The sequence below is a fragment of the Acomys minous genome (genome assembly GCF_964271855.1).
Source record: "Acomys minous genome assembly, chromosome: 15".
Taxonomy (NCBI): domain Eukaryota; kingdom Metazoa; phylum Chordata; class Mammalia; order Rodentia; family Muridae; genus Acomys; species Acomys minous.
In genome coordinates, this window is record NC_140497.1 from 76,788,654 (window position 1) to 76,812,896 (window position 24,243).

Below are 24,243 nucleotides of genomic sequence, written 5' to 3' on the forward strand. Positions count from 1 at the left end.
CATTTCTGGAGGCTATCGCGATGTGTTTCCATGCTCTTAGTCATGGTCCTTGTTACAAGTCATAGTGACTAGGGCTATGATTGGAATCAGTGAGTTTTAAAATATAAAACCTTATTCATCATCAAACATTCTCTGAATGCAATAAAATACTTATAGACTATGTAGTGGTATGAAGTGCCCTGCTAATCATATACATGTGCATCTCAGTGCTATTAGGGCATTTACTTCATTAAAAGAAGTCATCTATCATCATTGCCCATTTCCAGAACATTCCCATCTCCCTACTCTGAACCTCTGTCTTCATGAAATGGCTCCATACTCCTTTTCTTTCTTCCACAAGTGCTGGTAACCACCCCTGTGCTTACTCTCTAGGCACCCCATGAAAATGGGATTGTAGAGTGTGTGTCCCTTGTATATGGCCCACTTTGACTACAGAATGGCTTCAAGGCTTATCCATGTGGTAGCACAGGTTGGATTTCCACTTCTATTTAAGGCTGAATAAGATCTCTTGTATGTATCTACTGCCTCTAGCCTGTGACTTATCTCTCAGGAACATTTGTTTCTTTCTCTTGGATATTGTGGCCAATGCTTCTATAAACAGTACCATACTTAGTATCCTATTTTTAAAAGAATAAAAAAAAACCCTCATTAATAAAGCATACTTGGTTAGATGGGTTTGCCAGGAATAAGTGTAGACAATCCCAATTGATCTTAGTTAATATCAATAAACCACAGATTTAGATTGAGAAGTTTTCACAGAAGGTAAACTGAGTGTGCATTTAACTCATGATGGTACAACTCTAGACTATTTCAACATCTGGGCTACTTGTTCAGGGTATCAAACTCTCGAATGTCAGAAATAGAAATTTCTTTCTTTAGCAATTAGTTTTAGGGATTCCTTCCTGGCCTTCTTTACAAACTTCTTGCTTTTTCCAAGACCTACCTACAAAGCTAGGGCTGTGGGGACACCACGCTCATCCATAGAGTGCACTATTTATTCACCAATGGGTGTTTGGCTTATCACTAAAATCATTCACTTTTGTGACTATAGACACATCTCTGAAAATTGAGATAATGTTATGTTCTGATGCATTTCCAGTCATAGGTAGCAGATGGAAGCAAGGAGTGGTGAAGAGAGAGAGGGCATCATGAATATAAAGCGTGGGAATCTGAAGAGGGTTTTATGTCTTGTAATGATGAAATAGACAAAACAAACAAACAAACAAACAAAGCATGTAAAAATTGTCCCATTTCTTTGTGGAATGACTTGGTGTCATTTATGTAGCCTCTGCAATCGTTACTGAGACTTGGCAAGCCTGACAGATAAAACAAAGGGGGAAGGATCAGCCTTTCCTCTGTGGTAATAGTGGAGTTTGTGGGATAGAATATTAAAAAAAAAATCTGTAGTGCTGTTATTTACTAAATTCTTCTTATACTCATAATTGGAGCTTCATTGGACTTAACACAGAAAACTGAATTAGTGGAGAGAGAATTATGCTTCTCAGTTTTGAATTGGACTCTCCAGCTGCCCCTCTCCATGCCTCCTTTAGTCAGAGCCAGATCTAGGAAAATTCTAGGCTAAATAAAAAGAAACACTGAAAATATGTTCAAATTGTCAAATGTTTTCTGCAGATCCATATGTGTCCTACTGAGCCGGACTGTGCCTCAGTTCTGAAATTAAAGTCCTAGATATTCTTTTTCCCCCACTTACATTTCACCATGTTATAATTGGTTTAATGCTTTCAGTGTCTAACAAAAATGGTCCTGAGCTAGTGAAAGTTGCGTACATACATAACACAAAGCTTTTAGAATGAGCAAGGTAATCTCTGGGAATTAATATTATACTAGCCTACTAATGGTGTTCTTTAATTCTAGAGACTTTAAAAAATTGTCCTTTGTTTATTTAGGACTAAGGACTAAGGGCTTTTTTGGTCTTCAGTATCTCCACTTGTACTTAGAAGTTTGAACAAAACCATCCTTTACTCTGAACTCTATCGATATGTGAGAAAATATGCAGTACAGTTATTTATTGACATTTTCTTACCCCCTTCATCAGAACTGCATTCTGGGAGTTAGTGTAGAGAGAATGCATGCTTTCGCTTTTTGAGCTGGACACTATGGGTTATTTACAGAAGGTGGGCTTAAACATCTGTGAAACTGATATGTCTTTAGTACCATTTTCAGAATCTTTTTCCTCCATCTTTATTATGTATGACTTATCACTTGAAAGTGCTATAGTGTGAGGAGCTTTTGATGTAAACTTTTTGTACAGTATTTTTAACCTGCACATTCTGTCTCATTATATAACGTCTTTTTGAAGGAAGGAGGGTCATAATTGAATTCCATTTATTTTGTCTTCAATATGAGCCTGAGTTTTGGAAATCTCCACCGTGGGTCTTGGCTTCATCTAGACACTCTGGAATTTTTCAGAGAAGATCAATTTTCTTTGGACGTACTTTGGAGTGTTTTGAAGGACAGTTTCACACTAAACATTCCTGCTGTTTGCCAGTCAGTGAAGACACATTCCTCTGAGAAAAGAATATGCTAGTATGTGTGTAGACTTGGGAAGTCTGGAGCAAGTATGGAAATAGAAAGAAAGCCTTGTCCACAAGTGACTTTGGATTGCAGCTTCTGTAATGACCTCCTGTCTCTGCTTCGGCTATGGCAAGGCAGATTTATTTCCTTATGAATTTGATAAACACTAATTTTTTTCAAGTTGCAATTTAATGTTTTCAGACAGGATAATGAAGAGACGGGCAAGAACTGATCGGACAAATGATGCAGAAATGTATGTTACAACCGTAAGAAAGAGGGTCGGCAGATGACAATGACACTTTTCCTTTTTCAGACACAGCCTGCATTTCCAGGCAGTGAAGACATATCAAGTCTCTAGTGGTGACAAGAGAGCTTCCTGCTCTAGTCTTAGTGTCTCCCATCCATGAATATTTATCACAGCAGCAGACACTGAACACTTTGCATGCTCGCAGCAGTCATCTGCTATAAATGTGACCACAGCAGAGCTGTACATGCTCCTGTTATTTGTGAGTTTTAATGTTTTGTGATATAAAGGACTTCTGTGTCACAATTAGTGGTCTCTTTAAGTTCTTTTGAAAAAGAAGGGGCCTTGCATCTTTTATTTTAAAAAATGAAAATTTAAAAACGGTTGCTCCTTTTCACTAACTCAATTTAATTATAATATCAAACCGTAATTTCTTCCTAAAATGCTCGACTTGCTTTATCTCGCGTATCTGCATTCATATACGCATTACTAGTTAGATGCCGTTGTTTCTTTCACTTCTGATTTCCAGTCCACATCTATATCAGATTCTAGAATCCAGAGTTGGTTTAGTCTAACAAAAGCCCGCAGGATAACTGATAATTATAATAAACGCAGGCAATACACATTTGATTGGTATTCAGATTTGTTGTGGTAAACTCCACAGTCTTAAGCCATACTACAAGATGAATAGATAACAGACTCATGTCTATTCATATATATTAATATGAGTTATAAATGTCCATTAATAAAATATTCAGTTTTCTTTTTTTTTCAGGAGATATGACTCATTTTTATTACTCTTAACTTGATCCTAATTTTCCCACTTTAGGTTCCAACTCTGCACATATGCCACACCCTCCCCTTAACAGTTGGGCCCCTGGGAGGTGAAGAGGTAAACCACAAAGTTTGGGGAAAGGCAAGGTCGCATATCTCTCAAACAGGGAAATAAGAAGGGCTGAGTAACTGTACAAACCGTGTGTGAAACGAACAATGTCCCCTTTTGGCAGTGGCCAACTGCATAGTCTGTGGCTTCTTGGGCTCAATCATAGTCTGAAGTTAGTAAGCCAGTGATGCTGCGAGATCACCAGGCGTCATTGTACGGAGGCTCTATACAGTTAGGGTCCTGACACTCTCTCCTGACACTCTCTCCCTCTCAAGAGCGCGGGCTCGGGCAGCTTTGGCTCCATCTTCCAGCTCATCAAAGAAACGCTCCTGGGCCACTGAGTAGAAGGTGTAACCATAAATAGCTAATACCAGGGCCCCCGATGCCCAGACCGGTCACGATGTTCCGGGTCCGCCGCTGTGGCAGTGTTTTCTGCCCCTGGGAAAGCTGCACCTGCCGCATAAACTGCAGCTGCGCAGGGGTCAATTTCTCTCGCGATGGGTCAATGCGCTGAGAGAACAGAGCATTTCCATTCTTTGCATCCAGAGGGTCACCAGCTCCAGAACTCGCCATGTTGCCGCTCCGCCCTAAGCCGTCGAGAAAATACTCAGTTTTCATTATTACTTCAACATCAGTGACCTGTGTACCTTTCTAATTTTCAGTTGTTGACAGTTGTTCATAGCCATGTCGTCATTACAGAATTAGCTTGTCTTTAACCCCAGAAATGACACTCACCATTTGATTGGATATAGGAATTTCTCCAGCCTTTACGGAGAAGTTGATTGCAGTAATGACAAATCATACCAAATGAGAGACTGGAGAAGTAGCTTAGTGAGTGAACTCCAGGTCCCAGTGAGAGAGTGTCTCTCAAAACACAAAGTGGCAATTGGAGAAAGTGCTCAAAGGCTCGGAGCACTGGCTGCTTTTGTCTAGGACCTGAGTTTAGGATTCTGTGCCCACAAGCTCTCACGCTCTCTTTTTTCCATCAATGGGTGTTCTAGGAATATGTTCACTTCATCCAACATGTATAACCGCTTGCTGTATGTTGTTCCACAGAACTTTTATTTCCATAGTTGCTAAAAGAGATACTATTAGCTATCACAATTGTGGAATTATATATTTCCCCAGCTTGGATTATTTTAATCTTTTCAAAATTCATTTTAGTTTTACTACCTTTTCATCTATTTCTCTTTTTAATTATTATTATTTTTTATTATTTGCTTTAGGGAATACAACATAAATGCTCAAATGTTTGTGGTCTCCTTAGATCTAACTGACATAAAAATCTATATTACGACAACTAAGTGGCTTAGTCCAATGCTACACTGTCCTTTATCCCCTTATTCTTAGAAAATATTTTTTTTCTTAAGCACTCGACTTCTGTTTGATACCATTTCTTTATCTCATTCGAATGTCACTTTTGAAAACTGATATGTATTTAAAAACGTATTTGAGTTTGTTTTCCACCTTCAGCAAGGAGACTAAATGGTAAAGATTGTCTTTGTGCTCTTCCAATTCAGATGGTGTGTTCAGCATGATAGTTGTGGCTATAGCTATCCAACGCCATAGGGACATGCCCACTTGTTATTTCTCTCATTGTTCTGCTTTTGGCCATTCTAATTCATGACACCCACACTGGAGACTCTAAGATGAGTAGAGGAAAAATACTTCGTATCTTTTGTAATACCTAGCAGCAAGTGTTAATAGTTAGCTATTGTGATTTTTATCCTTATTCTTGTCTTGAGTTTTACATTGTTTCTTCCATAATATTGCACTCATATTATGGAAAGCCCTCACTTTTTCATGGCTTTTTATAGGAATTCATCACAGTATGTGACGGCTTGAATGAAAACGCCTCCCATAGAGTCATAGAGTTGAATGTGTAGTCCCCAAAGAGTGACACTATTTGAAAGGTGGGGCCTTTTGGAGTAAGTGTGGCCTTGTTGGGAAAAAATATGTCACTGGGGTGTGCTTTGAGGTTTCAAAAGCCCAGTTCAGGCCCCATGGCTCTCTCTTCCTGCTTCCTGGGGATCTGCATGCAGAACTATCAGCTACTTTTCCAGTACCATGTCTGCCTGCAGGATGCCATGCTTACTGCCTGAAAATAAAAATGTTTATTCATTCCATAAATCTGGGACTCTAGAGAACCCTGACCAATATGGTTGCTCTTTGTTATTTTATTCACTTCTTTATGTAGGAAGTCTGATCACCTTGGAGTTGTTTTCAGCACTACCAACACGTTGGGAATCAAAGAACCATTTTCAGCTGTCTGGCTATCTTACTCAAATCGTATTTGATAGATAAGACAAAGTTAAATTTGTCCTCTGTCCTCTAAAATATCTTCCAAGGGGGTATAGCATCTTCTACATATAAACAGTGCTCTGCTTAACCGCCAGAGATAATTCAAGTTCTTCGTAATTTTGATAATTGATTAGTCATCAGTTCAAGGGAAAATGTGGAGACTATGTAGGGTCTGATCCTAGATAATTAGTCCAGTATAACACACACACCCCCGCCACACACAGACAGACAGACAGACAGACAGACAGACAGACACACACACACACACACACACAGAGAGAGAGAGAGAGAGAGAGAGAGAGAGAGAGAGAGAGAGAGAGAGAGAGAGAGAGCGAGCACTTCAGAGGTCTTCTCCATAAGGCTGTTAAGTTTGGGACAGGAAGGATAAAGGCTGCTCTGTGTAGTTTCTGAGACAAGGAAGCTGGAAGGCTAAGATGCAGGGGGTGAGGTGGTATCCCATTACTATGCAAAGCCTCATTCCAGATGAATGGCTGGCAAGCAGAAGGACCTCTGTTTAGACCCTGTATCTTTGCTGTTAGGAAGAAAGCTTTCATCCAGATAGTTTGGGTCTGATTCCACTTCCTTTTGCTGGGGACTGCACAATGGCTTGCACAGTGCAGCCTCCCCCCCCCCTTTTTTTTTTCTGTAGCTCTTTGACACCCCCACCTTTCTGCCAGCCTGGTGTGGCTGATCAAGCTGTTCAAACAACTGGAAGACATCAGAAGTTAAACACTCATTATTTTAATTTGATGCTAATCATGTGTTAATGAGACTAATCCTTGCAATGATTCAGGTAATTTGCTTAATGGCTGCCCAGAGTACAGATTACAGCAATCAGTCACGTCTGATAAGACGTCTGTTGCGGAGAAGGCTGTCAGGTGAACGAGGTGGGAAAGACTCTGGAGTCAGGGTCTGATGTCACGCATGCTCAGTGTGGAAGGGTGACCAGGGTCTGATGTCACGCATGCTCAGTATGGAAGGGTGACCAGGAGTCCGCTTCCTCGTGCTTCTATTTAGAAGAAAGGTGGTACAGTGGGCTTTTTCTTTTCTTTTTTTCTTTAATCTTACAGTGAAATACAAACACTGAAATAGACACAGTGATTTATGAAAAAATAATGAATATACAGTCCACTTTGCTTTGGGAAATGGTTCACTCAAGCAGAGTATCATGACAAATACATTTCTACCATTGTTGGAAGAAAGTTAAAATTGCTCCCCAACTAAAGAAACCAACAAGCGAAAATGAAACTGCTTAGAGCCAAGGAGTGAATTTTTCTTCTTATCGGTAAGAAATACAAACTAAAGCAAAATATTTAACTTTTTATTATGTTTCCATTACGGCCAAGCCTTCGGATGTCTCAGCCACTAAGATTAGTCTACCTTATCTATACTGGGGCTTCTCAAATCATGGCATCTCCATTAGATATTGAAATTTCATAGCATTAAGTATACAGATGTAGGGCCAACAAAAATTCAGAGGATCCATATTTTTGAAATTTGTCTATTATTTGCTTTTGGTTTAATGTGGTTATAATTGCTGAGTTATTTCTTTCTCTCTAAATCTTAGGGTCAAGAGAAAAGATTAAAATGGGAAAATAAATTTAGATTTTTTTAAATTTTTATTTTATTAATTTATTCACATTACATCTCAATGGCTATCCCCTTCCTTGTATCCTCCCATTCCTCCCTCCCTCCCATTTTCCCCTTACGCCCCTCCCCTATGACTGTGACTGAGGGGGACTTCCTCCCTCTGTATATGCTCATAGGCTATCAAGTCTCTTCTTGGTAGATTTTAAGGATGATTTACCATTCACTGTATCCACATTCTGACACTTTCTTGATGCCCCTGTGTTCTAGGAAGCAGCTCAATATAGTCTTCAACAGCAGCTCTCCTTTTCTTTCTTCCCCCTCACTCTTCTTTCCTTGTCACATGGTGAGCACAATCTCTGGTTCTGAGATTCGTGGTGTAAATGTCCCTGTAGCTTCTGGAAGACGATTGACAGTGGAGAAAGATTGACAAGTGGAATTAAACTGGCTTTCTCCACTGTCACAGATTCTAACCCTCTGAAACCACAAGCCTCAAATTAGATGCTTTATTTTTGTAACTTACCCTGATCTTTATCACAGCAGTAGAAAAGTAACTAAGTGAGCATGCAAGTGACTTTTTAATGTTCTTCCAAACTCTCTGCTCTCATGCCAATGACCATCAGGGTGGCGAGCATAAAAGCAGACAGGTAGGCAGGCAGGCATTGTGTGAGAGCAAGTGGCTGAGGGCTCAAATTTTGAGAAACAACCATGAGGGAGAGAGAGAGAGAGAGAGAGAGAGAGAGAGAGAGAGAGAGAGAGAGAGAGAGAGAGAGAGAGAGGGAGGGAGAGACTGTTTTTGAAATCTCAAAACTTACGGGCAATGACGCACCTCCTTCAGCAAAGTCACACTTTCTAATCTTTTGCAAATAGTTCCACCAACTAGAGACCAAGTCTTCAAACATATGAGTCTATGGGGACTGTTCTTAATCCAGGCATCAAGTTCCACTCCCTGGCCCCCATAAGCTTGTGGCCATGTCATAATGCAAAATGCATTTAGACCATCTTCAAAAGTCTTGAGTCTTTCATAGTCTCAACACTGTTTAAAAATCCAAGGTCCAAATTTTTATTGGCATCCAATGACTTCCCTAGTCCAAAAATCCCAAAAACTTCTACATTTCCCCCCAAACAGCATCATGGTCAGGCCTGTCACAGCAATAGCTTGCTTCCTGCTACCAACTTGCCTTAATTACTTTTCTGTTGCTGTGATAAAAAAACACCATGGCCAAGGCAGTTTATAAAAGAGAGCATTTAACCTGGGGCTTCAGGGGCTTAGAGACTGGGAATGGTGTGACTATTTTCAAAACATCAAGTCTTCCTCCAGTGACATACCTCCTTCAACAAGACCACACCTCCCAATCCTTCCCAAACAGTTCCACCAACTGGGAGTTAAGTATTCCAAACATATAAACTATGCAGGATATTTTCATCCAAACAAACCACCACACCTAAATAGGGAAGAAATTATGCCTCCCAAGTAGCTTACTGAAAGGAATTATTGATTAAAAACATTCATTCAGGGAGGTGTTTTCCCAGATGCATATGCCCAGGTGCACAGAAAGCTATGGCAGAGGGGACTAGCCTACAGCCTACCTCTTGGACTTGCAACAGAGCTTAGCAGTGTTGTTCATATGGTGCTAGTGATGGGGTCACAAGGGCTTTCACAAAGGCTTCAGAAATCCCTGGAGGCTGGCCAATATGGGACAGTATTGGAATCAAAGCAGGAAGAATCTGAGAAGCCATTGCATAAGGTGAAGCTTCAGCTATAGTGCCAAGGATGTTGTAGAAGCCATCGTTGTAGGGTCTCCATGGAGGAAAGCTGCAGACAAGGAATGGAACTACCCCTAGAGAGCGAGTCTACATATGATGTAGGCCGCAGACATAGATAAGAAGGACTATCTAAGGTTGTTGGAACACTGATGATGTCATCACAAGCTCCAAATGTTGAACATGGAGCTGAATAGCCTGATGTTTGACCTGCTGGGTTTCCGTCTCGCTTTAGTTCAGTGTTTCCCTAACTTGCCCTTCCCTCCTTTTTTCCCTTATGGAATGGAAATATTTATATTGAGTTCTACGCTGTTGTATTAAGAAGTATGGAACTAGATTGTAACTTTATAGGGGATTATAGTTAATATGTATGTTTTTTAATAGTAGAAGAGACTTTGGACTTGTGTATACTGTTGAAATTGTTAATACTTTCAGTGGGACTTGGAGAAGATGAGAGTGGGTAACAGGGCTGTGCGAATATGAAGAAAATACATTATTTGCATATGTAAAATTGCCAAAGAAGACATTAAAAGTCCTTAAGAGAGTAATTCATCATATGGATGCATTCTTGCATTATGAGACTGCTATGACCAAGGTGACATGTTTGGGTGTCAAGTTAACAAGAAGTAGACTCATGGTACCTAACTTGCACAGTAAACTTGGCTGGGTTTGAATGACCTGGAGCAGCTGTTCTCAACCTTTCCAGTGCTGCAACTGACCCTTTAATACAGTTCCTCATGGTGTCATGACTCCCAACCATAAAATTATTTCATCACCACTTAATAACTATCATTTTGCTACTGTTACGAATTGTAATGTAAATATCTCTTATACAGGATAACATGTATGTTGACTCCCAAGGTGGTCATGACCCACAGGTTGAGAACCATTGGCCTAGAGACATTTTCATAGAGGCTTAAGCAAGAATGGAAGACTGACCCTGAACATGGGTGGCACCATCCCATGGGCTGAGGTCCGAGACTGAGTAAAAATGAGGAAAGGAAAAAGAAGCGATTGCATTCATCCCTCTGTTTCCTCACTGCGGACACAGTGTGACAAGCTGCCTCACGCTGCCACTGCCATGACTACCATGTTAGATCCACTGTATCCTTGCAGATTACGAGGCAAAACCAGTTAACAAGTGTTCTTTTCTGAAAATCTTCCATGGAATTTAGTGGACAATACAGACCCAGTTACATCCAATTTCCAGAGAGTCAGGAGATATAGACATATTATACTTGAGAAAATGTACTTTTGTAATACCCACATTTCTAAACTCTTTAAAAGAAAGGCATGTTATGTTAGCTTGTGCATAAATTACAAGTCATATAGGAATTCAAGCAAGGTTAGGGGGGGACTATTAATATTAACTCCATGTCAAGGCATGGTTTCCTCAATTGGTTTTATTGTGGCATCTTGGCCTGTTTTGATAACATCTTAACTTCTAATTTCCAGTAGGTTAACTATCAGGAATGAAAATATTACTCAAAATATCCTAGTTTTAAGATAGAAGAGCAATCCACTACTGATTTAATTAACTAATATGAATCCTCACTTGGAATTTTTTCCAGTTGTTGCAATTATGCAAAAGGAAACTTTCATATTTTACCACTGAAGAAATATGGCAAGAGAATACTTGTAAGTATCTTAAAGTGACAGAAAACGAAAACAAGTGCTCCATGGTTGGCTTGAAAAAGTAGCCTCTGTTTTCAGGGGGAAAAAAAGAATGTACATCCTCACTTCTTTTGCTGGTGTCCTAGTTGGTTTTAACTCTCCTGGAGTGTCCTGAGAAGGGAGTCTCAGTTGAGGGATTACTCAAATTAGCATGGCCCATGAGCATGTCTGTGGGAGGGTTATCTTGGCCTGTTAACCAAGGAATGCAGGCTGGCCTGCCTACTGTGGGTGGCACCATCCCCTAGGCAAGTGTTTCTGGTCTATGTAGAAAGCTAACTGAACATGAACCTGTAAAGGAGCCAGCTGTCAAGCAACACTCTTCTATGGTTTCTACTTCAAGTTTTGGCTTCAGTTCCTGCCCTGGCTTCCCTCAGTGTTGGGCTGTGACCTGAAAGTGTAAGCCAATAAACCTTTCCTTCCCACGTTGCTTTTGGTCATGGTGTTTGGCACAACAACAGAAAGGAAACCAAAATGCTAAATAAGACTAAAATCCTGGGCATTATATGTAAAAACAGACATAAGAAGGTTTTGAAATTTGGAGAAGAGGACATACAGTTTTTAAAGGATACTGGTCCCAAGGTAGTAGCAGAGATCAATTTTTGTTTGTTTGTTTGTTTGTTTGTTTTATTTTTGTGTATGTCTCACACATCCCACACTTGGGCCAGTAGTGACTATTAACCAAAGATGTTAACAAAGACACACAAAGAGAGAAAAGATAAAGCATAGCTTCAATAAAAGCCACTTTTTTGGGGGGGGGGGATGGGAGGTCAAAGGCCACAAAAGATATAGGTGAGGAAGGCAGATTTTTTTTCAGGCAATAGCTCTCCATAAACACTCTGCTTCAGCTAAACATCACAGCTACATTGTCATGCCATCTAATCTGTTCTAGCAAAGGTCACAAGGGAACTTCACTTGCTCCAGTGCTGTGAGAGGAAACTGATCAGGGGGAACCCACAGTACTTTCCTAAGTATAGAGTAAGGAGAGGTCCATGCCTCAGTGTCACTCCCATGGCACCAGGAGAAGCTATTTGTAGCTGTATCAGAAGTCATGACGTTATATAAGGTTCTATAAACCTTAGTGGAGAGCCGCACTCCCCACCACATCTAAGAGATTAGAGGAGCTCCACCGCTCCTTGGATAGCAGTGAAAGTCGAGGGCAGAGTCTAGATCTCTATTCTGGCAGCAGCAATATGGCAGACTGCACCCACTGTGTCACGTCAAAGAAATACAGCAAAAACAGGAAAGTCTACATACAACCCAAAGTTATTCCTTAATCGCTAAAATTTCCCATTTCTAATTGGAAATTGCTCATCACACCAGGAAGTGGGAACATTTCGACTTCAGCCTAAAAGACAAATACTAAAGGCTAAAACCCAAATTTCAGACTTTCTAAAATTACATGACAATGATTTTTAAATCAGTCTGAGAAAAAAAAGTTATACAAGAAACTATATGGAATGAAACAAATAAAACAGACTGCACTAAAAACCTATGGCTGGCTAAGTCATTGAATGTTAAGGCAAAACCCAATGCGGTCATTCTGCTAAATGGGCATCATTATCAACTGCCCCAATGTCCTTATCTCCACACCAACAGATTAGCCAACTCTCACCAGAGAAATTTCCTTGTGCAGCAGATGGTGATTAATCTGGACTCTCCAAATAGGTCCATGTGCAGAGAATGCTCATAGGTGTGCAGTGTTCAGCTATGAACGGGCATCTGTACCACACCCTCTCCTCACAAGGCTCAGGAATTGCTGTGGGGAGGAGACAGAGAGATTGCAAGAGCAGCCAAGTCAGGCATGTTCATGCTTTTCAAGTTATGGTAGCAAAGGTTTTCACAGGCTGTGTCTGAGAATGAGAAGAAACTTGCATTTTTTTTAGCTTTTGTCAGAAAGATAAAGTTGTAGGATGAATCCATGAGGAAAAGGTATTTAGCCAACCCCAAACACACATTAGCCTTTACTTTCTGACTAATACTTAGAAAATGCCTACATTTTAAGTGTATTTAATAGATCCAACTTTGATTACTTGTGTGTTTAAACTTTAGAGATTCTGCAGTGTGCACTGAGATTTAAGCTAGCACACTTTACTTTAAAAACAAGCTGGGCGGTGGCGGCGCACGCCTTTAATCCCAGCACTCGGGAGGCAAAGGCAGGTGGATCCCTGTGAGTTTGAAGCCAGCCTGGTCTACAATGTGAGTCTAGGACAGCCTAGGCTACACAGAGAAACTCTGTCTTGAACCTTCCCCCCCCTCCAAAAAAAAGTTGCTTCCAAATAAAATGAAGGGGGCCTGACACAGTTCACGTACTGTCTGGCTAGGTCAAAATGTCTATTAATATCAGATGGTTCCAGATCTCACTGGCTTGCAGTCCCCACCTTCCTTTTAGGAGAAATGGTGTCAGCTTAAAAATAATTACTGAAAACGTGAAACAAATCAAAAGACAAAACAAATCAGCCTGTTAAGATAAACATTAAAAATCAAAGTATGCTCTCAAAATAGGCAATTTACAGCCTGGAAGGATAATTGGCAAACCTGAAATGCATACAAATAGGTGAAATTACCGACGCAAGTGGTATATTATCTGTTGGTGGGTATAATTTGACAATGACTCTTTCAAAAGGGTAGAGATAGTATCATTTTTCAAATTTAACAGCAAAATATGGGGTAGCACTCCGAAAGACAGAAGGCAGATTAAGTAAAGAGACTGGACTGAAGAGGAACAGGATGGCTGAGCTGGAAGTCAACAGGAAGCAGAGGGCCTTTAAAATTTTACAGTACCCAGCTAAAGGAGTACTGTCTCGGGGGCAGATGCAGACCACAGCAGCCTGGTGACACATTTGTGGGGGGGTTGAACTTACTGACTCTAAAAGGAGGACAGGATGCATGTGGTGATGGCACCCTGACTACACCACTGTTTACTAAATCCTACTTGGGTCTGAAAGCAAGGGAGTCATTAGCTGCACATTTAGAAATTTCTATACTGACAGGATGTTCCTTTGCACATTGGGAAGAAATGGTCACTCACCTGAAGTACCAGTATTTGCTGTTCTGGTGGCAGCAACGTGCTGCAGGAGGCAGCATCCAAAGGTGGCACAAAGGACTACTTAGTGCCAGGAGGGAGGCCCGTCCCTTGTGCCTCTGCTAGATGATTCTTCTCCTCTGAGCCTTTCATCTTTTTCTCCATCCCCAGTTTGCAGCTACTTCCTGCTCTGGTGCACAGTTCACCTGCATGTGTCTTTCTATGCTGTGGGACAATTTAGTCACATACGGTTCTTCTCCACTTTGAGAATAAATATTATTTTGATTAGCAAGGCTGCTAATTTACACTAGTTTGATGCAACTATTATGACAACAGGGTTCTCTCTCTCTCTTTTAATTTTTAAATTTTATTTTATTAATTTATTCTTATTACATCTCAATTGTTATCCCATCCCTTGTATCCTCCCATTCCTCCCTCCCATTTCCCCCTACTCCCCTCCCCTATGACTGTGACTGAGGGGGACTTCCTCCCCCTGTATATGCTCATAGGGTATCAAGTCTCTTCTTGGTAGTCTGCTATCCTTCCTCTGAGTGCCTCTGGTGCCTCATATTTGACCACGTCCCCTGGATGGGGAGACCTGAGGGTTCTCTCTCTTTTAAAATAACTTTATTGAGGGAGTGCTAATATGCAATGCATTTTCCCACTCTAAGATGCTGTTAGGCTTTGAGTTTGTGCATATGGACTAGTAACTCAATGAGGATACTCCAAATTTGCCCTGATACACAATTTTCCAATACAGAATACTTGGCCATTCTAGGATTCTATGTGAATGGGAATTTATGGTGGACACTTTTGCTTAGTTCCTTCCATCTGTAATATATATATATTTGAATATATATATGTATATATATATATATATTTGAGTATATATATATATATATATATATATATATATATATATATATATATATATATATACATTTGAACCCATAGAAAAATTTTACTGACAAGGTGAATGAAAAATGTAGTCTAATTTATTTTTCAATGGTGACAGAATTAAGGATGTCTTTTTATTTGTTGTTGATGATGCTGTTTTGTTTTGTTATACAAATTAAAATGCTTACAAGGTTTTATTTGTATTGATCTTCTGTGTGAGATGTTTGTAACCAAGCTTATAGGATACACTGAGATGGAGATTTGGCTACAGAAAACCATAATACACACACACACACACACACACACACACACACACACACACACTAACATAGTCTTTAGCCATTATACAGGCTTAAATGCCTTACTTATATATGTTCAAATATTAAATCCAAACCCCAACTTTAAGGCTGATAGGAAATATATAAAGCTTAAAACAAAATTTGACATGGTAGAAATGTTCTGCTATTACTTACTCTATTTGTCTTATTGTTTCTAGATTGTAGAAAATATTTTTATTTATTTTTGTAGCTAATATCTTGTATGATTTTTATACATGTAGGTTGCATAAAACCCAGACTTCAAACATATTGTGGAGTAGGATGTGACAGCTACCTGATGGAGCACACACTTTCAAATGCTTAGAATGTGTTTCAACGTGGGATCTGTATTGCATTATCTTTTGTATTATTATGTTTTTATTCTTTTGCTGCCAATGCTATAGTATTTATTTTTATTTTGCTAAGGGAAGGGAATGTTATGTCTTTTGTCATCTGTCTATCTCTTGTAATGTAGAGGCACTACAGCATTTGCATTTCAACTTATCTCCATTTTAGGTCTAATTATGACCACTGATTCTGCAGCTGTGTTCACTGCACATTTTTTTTTCTACGTAGCTGGATAACATTGTTGTTGGCTTGTTCACTCTTCCACTTTCCCAGTTATTTGTATGCAATTTAGGTTTAATCAATTAATTTTCTAAGTTGTAAATTATCCATTTTGAGGTTGTAATTTGTTTTTAATGTATGTCTTAACACTGTGATTTGTTTCATGTTTGTAATTAATTTTGAGGTTTAAAAATAAAATTGCATGACAAATCATTATGGGCAATGTCAGTGCCACAGACACCAAAGCTAAAATTTGTCACAAAAGCAAACTTTGATGCTTTTATGGAAAGCTACGGCTTTTTAAAACTGGGTGAGATAAAGCCACAGAGCATTGCAGGAATAAAGCAAGCACCGTTTTATATTAAAACAACCCACTAATCTCTAAACAAATTTAATATGTGCTATGACACTATCTATTAATATGTAGTAAACTTTTCTAAAATTTACACCTTTAAAATGACTCATCTGGGGGGTGCTAAGATGGCTCAGTGAGTTATCATGCTGGCCAAAAGGCCTGACAATCTGAGTTCAGTTCCTGAACCTACACTGTGGAAGTAGAAAACAAACTCTCCCAAGCTGTCCTCTGACTTGCGTTCACACAGAGTAAGTAGAAACATGGCCATTGGTTCTCTTCTCTCCCTCCTCTGTGTTTGTGAGTTGCGCTGACTGCTTTTGTTTGGACTAGTTTATCTTCCTACAGCTGGAAGAAAGGCCAGCTTCTGGAAGCTGACCAATTATTGGATGGGGGTGATGGGAACACTCGGTGCTATCTCTGCTGACATTTGACATGGTAGCCAAGGGCTTGCTCATATAGATGGTAGTTGTAGAGCTTCAGGAGAAAAAAACATGGGGTGCACAGAAGAAGGGACTGTAGGTGAGAGAAGCATGGGAGAGTAGGGAAATAGAAGGATCCAGAGGGGCCTAGAAACCTACAAGAAGAACATTATGATGGGCAGATCTGTGCCCAGGGGTCCTGCTCAAACTAGGGCACCAGCCAAGGACAATACATGCAGTAAACTTCGAACCCCTATCCAGATCTAGCCAATGAACAGGACATTCTCCACAATTGAGTGGAGAGTGGGGTCTGACTTTCACACAAACTCTGGTGTCCCATATTTGACCATCTCCCCTGGATGGCAAGGCCTGGTGGCACTCGGAGGAAGGATAGCAGGCTACCAAGAGGAGACTTGATACCCTAGGATCATATACAGGTGGAGGAGGTCCCCCTCAGTCACAGTCATAGGGGAGGGGAGTAAGGAGAAAATGGGAGGGAGGGAGGGAGGATACAAGGGATGGGATAACAATTGAGATGTAATATGAATAAATTAATAAAATATATTTTAAAAAAAGAAACATGGACACCCTCTTCATTCACATCATAGTGAGCAAACTAACTTACAAGGTTTGATCCACAAAGTTGAGAAAGAAGATGGAAACATCTTGAGTTATGTGGCCATCCTTTTCTCAGAAGACTAAGACTGAGGCAGAATTGTGGTTGTTTCTTTTATTCTACTTTAAAAAGCCCTGCAGTTGGAGAACGGGCTCACCTGTTGAGAGCATGCGCAGCTTTTGCAGCGGGCACACACTCGGTTCCCAAAGTTCATGTCAGAGAGATCGCGCAGCTACTTCTAACTCCGGTCCCAGGAGCTCCGAGGCCTCCCACCTCTGAGGCATGTCTACTCATGCGCACATATCCATAAGCAGATCACACACACACACACACACACACACACACACACACACACACACACGTGCGCGACATAACTAAAAACAGCAAAAATAAATAACTGAAAGAAAAGGTAAGTCTGAGCCTCCTTCCGAGTTTACAGTTCTTCATCTTTAACTACAGAGAATATTCTGTCCTATTCTACGTCATTTATAAAGAGAATCTCTAAAAATATTTTGCAAATAGATATATTATTACTTTCAACATTCTAGAGATTGATACTATCACTCTACTCTTTCCTCTGTGACAATTACGGCAATCAAAACAGGAAACAGAAACATTACCAAGATCAATGTTGAGACCTTTGAGGGAGGTCTAAGAGATGATTACTGTGTAATATAGGTATCAGATGTGTCATTTAAGCCTACAGTACCAGCTTTAAGCCTTCCACTCTCAATTTAGGTTTCATCCACTGAGACACAAACTTTCTCTTATTTGCTGTGTGGTTTGGGGCAAGAAACGTTTGTGTTTGAAATTCCTTGTGCTCCAGGTGATACTGGTATCTGACCCACACTTTCACTTTGAGAATAACATGAGGCTGAATAAAATGAAGTTAAAGATGCAATATACTGAGCGTTGTCCTTGACATATGAAAATATCCAGTAAATAGTAAATAGTATTTAGCTGTTAACTGATAGTCTCATGGTGACTATTGACCAAGGGTCTCTTATCCTGTACTGTGGCATTTTAATGGAGTCTGTCTAATTAGGTGGAGAAATGTCAGCTAATATTTTTTAAATGGAAGTTAAAATTAAGCTAAAGTTAGTGTGATAGATATCTGTCCATTTCATATGTTAGTCCTTGTGACAGATGACATGAATAAAAGGGTAATAGAACTTAGTGCTTGCAATAATAGGTGTTGAATGATAATTCATACCCAGCATTTTATGTGACCTCTGCACTAGTTACTCTTTTTGTTTGTTACTATGGAAGAACACTATACAAAAGCCCCTGAAGAAGGAAGGGCTTATTTTGGCTCACAGTTTGAGGGCTCACAGTTTGAGGGCTCACAGTTTGAGAGCAGAGCCCATTTTGAGAAAGCATGATGATGAGAGCAAAGCTAGATGAGGCGGCTGGAGCTGATGTGGCCTGCCACGTGGCATCCGTGGACATGATGTGGCCTGTCACGTGGCATCCGTGGACATGATGGAGGAGATGAATGCCAGGCTTCCACTCACTTTCTTATTTTTATTCAGTCTGGGACCCAAGCCCATGGAGTGGTGCCACCCATATTTACAGTAAGTCTCTTCTCCTCATTGAAACCTCTCTGAAAATGTTCTCTCTCACATAGATATGACCAGAGGTTTCTCTCCTAGGTTGATTTTGCTTAAATCTCAGAAAGCTGACAATTAAGACCAAGCAACAGAAGACTACACCTTGACAACCTGACATGTAATCACATCAGTTTAAAATCATTACATTCCACTCCTAGTCCCTAATGTCTCATATTCATCTAATAATATAAAAGGAACTATTCACTTCTGAAGGCATCCATAATGTTTATCAGTCTCCTCTGTTAAAAAGTCTGAAGACTCTTATGAAGCTCAACTCAAATTCTTAATTTTGAGCCCCTATAAAGTAAAAGCATAGCTTTTTTGTACTATCAATATGCAACAGTCAGATCAAACATTTCAGTTATGAAGGGAAGGAATGAGGTCAAAGGAAGGAAACTGGTTTAAAACAAACTTGAAAACCAGCAGGACAAACACTAAAGCCCAAGAGCTCCATGTTCAGCAATTTGGGCTCATGATGACATCATCTGGACTCTAATGGTCTTGGAAGTTGCACATCTTAAAGGTTGTTGCCTGTAACACAAGCAACCTTTATGTTGGCCTGGCCTCTGTTCCATGCTTGCAGGTGTCCATGTCAGAAGCTCCACTGTCCTTTCTTCTAAATCCTGGGGTCTCCATTATAATGTAGACTTTACCTTCACAACTTTACACAGTGGCTTCTTCTTAGGGTTACCTTGCAAGCAATCCATCCATGCTACACGTATCCTGCCCTCAGGGACTTTCTGGGACTTTAGTGCGTACCTCTACAATTCTTTCACTCCCAAATATTTAATTTCTGTAACATGGGTGCCATATAGATGATGTTGGCAGGTCCTCTGTGAGGTCAAGGGACAGCATCATCTGCTTTGACCACAGCTTAAGGCAGTCTCTGTGCATCCTTAAGGCAGAGTCTGCAGAGAACCATCTCTGGACAGTTGTCTTCAGTCAGGGAATCCCTGTGGTAGAATTCTCGCTTTGGGCTCTCTCCTTTTGAATTATTTCACAAGTTGAAGTCTTTAATAAGCACAGTCTTCCCCTTCGGGCACCTTTTCGAGTCTCACTGCAGAACAAGAGATTTGGTAGCAAAAGCATGCTTGCTTTCATTTGAAGAAGATACTTGGCCTCTAATTCCAAAGGAGAATTAAGTCTAAGAATGAGAAACATAACATAAATATGTACTGTGTTTCAAAATTGAAATTTGTTTCCCAGGCGTGTGATAATGCCATTATTTTTCAAATCAGCTAATCATAGAAAAAACACAGTCTTGACTATAGTGCCCATTTCAAGACATAAAAAGTACACAGTGCACACTTCCTGTTCATTCAATGCCTTATTAATATATCCAAGAAACAAAAGTTACAGCATAAGAAAATAAACAATGATCAACTAATTTAGCCATTTGCAAAAAGAGTTCATCTGTTAAGTCAATGGAAGCTTCACTTAAGCATATTGGACTATTTGTGAGGGGGACATTTGGTTAGATTACTTACTCTACATGTAGTTGCACATGTAGGAACATCTGAAGATGCTTTTTAAATAAGACCTATATTATCATGTAAATGTTCCCTAAGCTTCCATTAGGAAAGACTTAAAAATAGTTAAGAAGCAGAAAGATCCAGGAACTGGGAAGGCTAGATATCTAATTCTAGCTCTTGGATATATAATTTAGAGTTTTATTTTGATAAAAATGCCATCTTTAGTATTCGGCTTTCCCCCTCGACAACAAGCAAAGACAGTGCTCACTTTGCCGTATTCTTTGCACTTGCCTTGTCCGCGTTATCTTTCTCTACCACACGTTCCCGTTAGGCAGCTCAGACTAACTACAAATAGAAATACATTTCTTAGCAGCTGTTACCATAATTCTAAAAATACACTCTTTTTTTTTTCCTTACAGAATTTCAAACCTTCTGGGCTTCTTCCCAATGTTAAAATTCCGTCGACTGGATTGACTAGGGGAAAGAGAGAAAGAGGTATTGCACTTTTCAGATATTTATTTTTCTAAGCACCCAGAAAGGTAACAATTTTACAGATTTTTACAAAGCATGGTTGTTATTCCGCCCCCCCCAAGGCTGTCTCCCAAATGTTTGTTACCTAGTTTTGCTTTTGCTCCTTGCCTTCTTTCACAACCGTTATTTAATTGTTTGGCTTGTTGCAAAGCGCGTTTGGCATAGGCCACATATGAGCAGCAGTGAGGCATCTATCTGTATACGTTGAACTGAGATTCTAGTCCAGTCACACTACTGAGGGAGAGAACCCTCTGCCCCAGAAAGGCTGGCCTCTCATAGAGCTTAATGTTTTACTAACAAACCTAGCATCTTTCTTTACTTTCCCCAGATAGGGCATGCTTTACTGATTACCATATGATACACTAATGAGAAATTCTAGAGAAACAGCATCATCTTGATGATTTCCCCCACCATTCTACTCTATGGCACGACCATGCAGGGGGTATGGGGGGGAGCAGAGAAGACTCACATCCATCCGCAAAACAACATTCCTTTCCCACGTGCATTCTGACTGATATCCATGGCATGCGCCTTTTTTTCAAGCACTGTGTTTGTTGGACAAATAGAACTGCACTTCAGGGAGCTCGCAGTTCAATTGTCCTTTTCCCAAGCATTCATTTTCTTTCCTCTCCACTATGTATCATTAATCTGAGGTTTTTTGTTCCACTAAAGAAAAAGAAGAAAAAAAAATCTCAGATCTTTTTAATCATTGGGAAACAAACATTGGAGCTACTGAGCCCTAACGACTGCTAAATAGTGATCTAGTTATCGCTCCTTTTTGTGGCATTTTACCGTGTGGTCTGTGTTCCTTTGGAGCACAAATTCCCAGTTACCAGAAGTTGGTTTTATCGCTGTTGCTAAGCCATAGAGTTCGCATCCAGCACCCCACAAGCTGGTGCATGCCTACACACATCTAGCCTGTCCAAATAGACAGAACCGGGGGAAATGCTCAATGCCAAGAAGGAAGAAACTAGCCCCCTAGTAATTAGAAACAAATCTGGCATCTTCAAGCTGCGGTTGAAGGAGATAGAATTATGTTCTTACTGGAACCCTATGTCCCACTAGGATGACACTGTGACCTGTCTGTACTCCCAGTAAAATATCACTCAGTGGTGGAGTACTAAGAAACAAACGAGTCCTTTGGAGTATGTTCTTATTTTTTTATTTTACATTTTAACAAATTTCAAGATAGGACAGCTTTATGATCTCCTTTTTTCTGCACACTCAATTTCAAAATGATTCCAAGAGTAGTAGGTGGATGGATATGAAAAAAAGCCACTTCATCTGCAGAAAGCAGTTACTGAACGGTATTAAAGCATACTTAACCCTTAAATACACTTTACAGCTTAAAATACAGAAATTCAACCTATTGACAGGAAAGGAAGGAAGGAAGGGAGGGAGAAAGGGAGGAAGGAAGGAAGGAAGGAAGGAAGGCAAGAATCTTTTGCTGTCACTATAATATTTAAATCAGTAAATATCTATTAGTAAATAAATTATAAATATTTATTACTTGTACCTTCTATTATTGTTGTTTATTTGATTTCTGCTGCCTGAAATACCTTTCACCGAAGACAAAATCGAAATGCCACATACTCTTGAAACTTTGGTTGTGATTGCCTAGCTTTAATGAAATGTTCCATCATTGTAGTTTTATTGGATCTCTCAGGATCATTTCCACATCACCATTCTGACATTCTCTCCACCTTTGTGAGGAAAGGCCCTTTGTTGTTTTTCAACCTATTATAGCTAATAGTGACTCAAGAATATGTATCCTGAAATTTTAAAATCAATGTCTGATTTCTAATTTCCCAGCATCTTACTGAACATTTTGGCATATACTAAAATTGGATTACATAGTTTTCTTGTGAACAGTTTATAATTTGCATTTTCAATGAGTCCAGGGCTGATGGAATTGTGACAGGACTTTAAATTGTTTGGTGGGTTCATAATGAGCCTATTAATAGCTTTTCTGATAATTCATTCTAAAGGGGCTGGAGGAGCCTCATTAAGAACTGAGGTCAGGGGCTCAGACAAGACAGTAACAGGTACATTGACTGCCAGTGGTCTGGGAAAAACAACTTCCAAGAAGTTTTGTCCCAGAGGTTTTGCTATGAGTGGCAAAAGTCAGCATTCCTCTTGTTCTTGTAGTATGTCGGGAGATTGTCATTTCTTGTTATTTTTGTCAGGGAGGGCTCCTGGAACAATACATGCAAGGAGAGAGAACTTTATGGATCGAGTTGGAAATGTTGACCATTTTATTTAATGATATTAGATTTCTGCTTATCGAATAGAAATTTTACGTATTTGAGAAGAAAAAATGAAAGAATCCAGTTTCTGAAAAATAAATAAGAGTTACCTGTAGGTAAATAATCTAATTATAATATTTAAAAACTAAAACTGGGGAAGCTGTCTTCAAAACAAATTAATGGTGAGGTCTACTTTTGGATTTAATGAGTAGAAATGATCATTTCCTAAGATCCCAGAAAATAAGATATTGTCACTCAAGATAATGAATATTCTGACTATTGTACAAGAATAATTTCTGCTCTGAAATATTGTGAATTATGGAAGCCTTAATTCCATGTGTATATGTTAGTTACTAAGGTAAATGTATTAATTAACTTTTGTGAGTGTGTGTGTGTGTTTGTGTCTGTCTGTGTGTGTGTGTGTGTGTGTGTGTGTGTGTGTGTATTCATTTGGTTTCATAAGTCAGTTTCTCTGCCTACATTGATATTTATGTATGTCTTTAGCATCTATAAGTTATAACACAATGCCTTGCTTCACTAATGACATGTATGGAAAATTTATTCATCAAATGCTAAATTAATCAAGTAAATTTTGAAAAACACAGAGAAAGAAAAAAAATGCACTCTCACACAATAATATGGGCCAATTGAATTGTGGGGCTCATGACAGCTAAAGCAAGGACTTTTGTTTTCCCTCATTTTGCAGTAACCATTTTGAGACCGTGGTGATGAACCTGCCTTCTTCACTGATGCTTCCTACCTGGGTGAAATGCATCTCAAGAGGAAATTTTGATACACACGTGAAACAGATAATCTTCCTACTTGTTTCTTGATTGCTAGACTAAGCACTGATTATTTAAAATTGGACCCAGAAGTGATTCTGCATGGTAACCCGCATCTACTGGAGCTTGTTTCTTGTGCAGACACTGTCGGCTGCCTAGGAGGTACATGTCCTGGCTCCAGTATAGTAGTATGTCATGTGATTTGACCACATGTACATGACATCACCCCAGCCACAAACTGAATACAAAGTTTTAATAACCAATAGTTATAAAAGTGAAAAATAAATTTAAAATCTCTCCAAGTAAATGATAAGCCTCCAAATAAAATAACAACCTCCCAAAATTAATAAATAAATAAATACCAAGTAAACACAAGAACAGCTATACTAAGAAACTTAAAAATAAATCTCAAATAGTACAC

At 39.6% G+C, this 24,243-nt stretch overlaps 1 long non-coding RNA gene and 1 pseudogene across 2 annotated transcripts in view; one reads left to right on the forward strand and one right to left on the reverse strand.

Annotated features, from left to right (window-relative positions):
• LOC311584694 overlaps positions 1-23,840 on the forward strand; it is a 38,579-nt gene extending 14,739 nt beyond the window's left edge. The window contains exons 2-4 of the long non-coding RNA XR_014774966.1: positions 10,886-10,952; positions 20,683-20,758; positions 23,747-23,840. This is a non-coding gene — a long non-coding RNA (uncharacterized lncRNA). The remainder of the gene's footprint in view (positions 1-10,885; positions 10,953-20,682; positions 20,759-23,746) is intronic.
• Positions 3,887-4,235, reverse strand: LOC311585029 (cytochrome c oxidase assembly factor 3 homolog, mitochondrial-like; annotated as a pseudogene). The gene has a single exon. The product of its transcript is annotated as a cytochrome c oxidase assembly factor 3 homolog, mitochondrial-like (transcript).
• Positions 23,841-24,243: the final 403 nt, after the last annotated feature.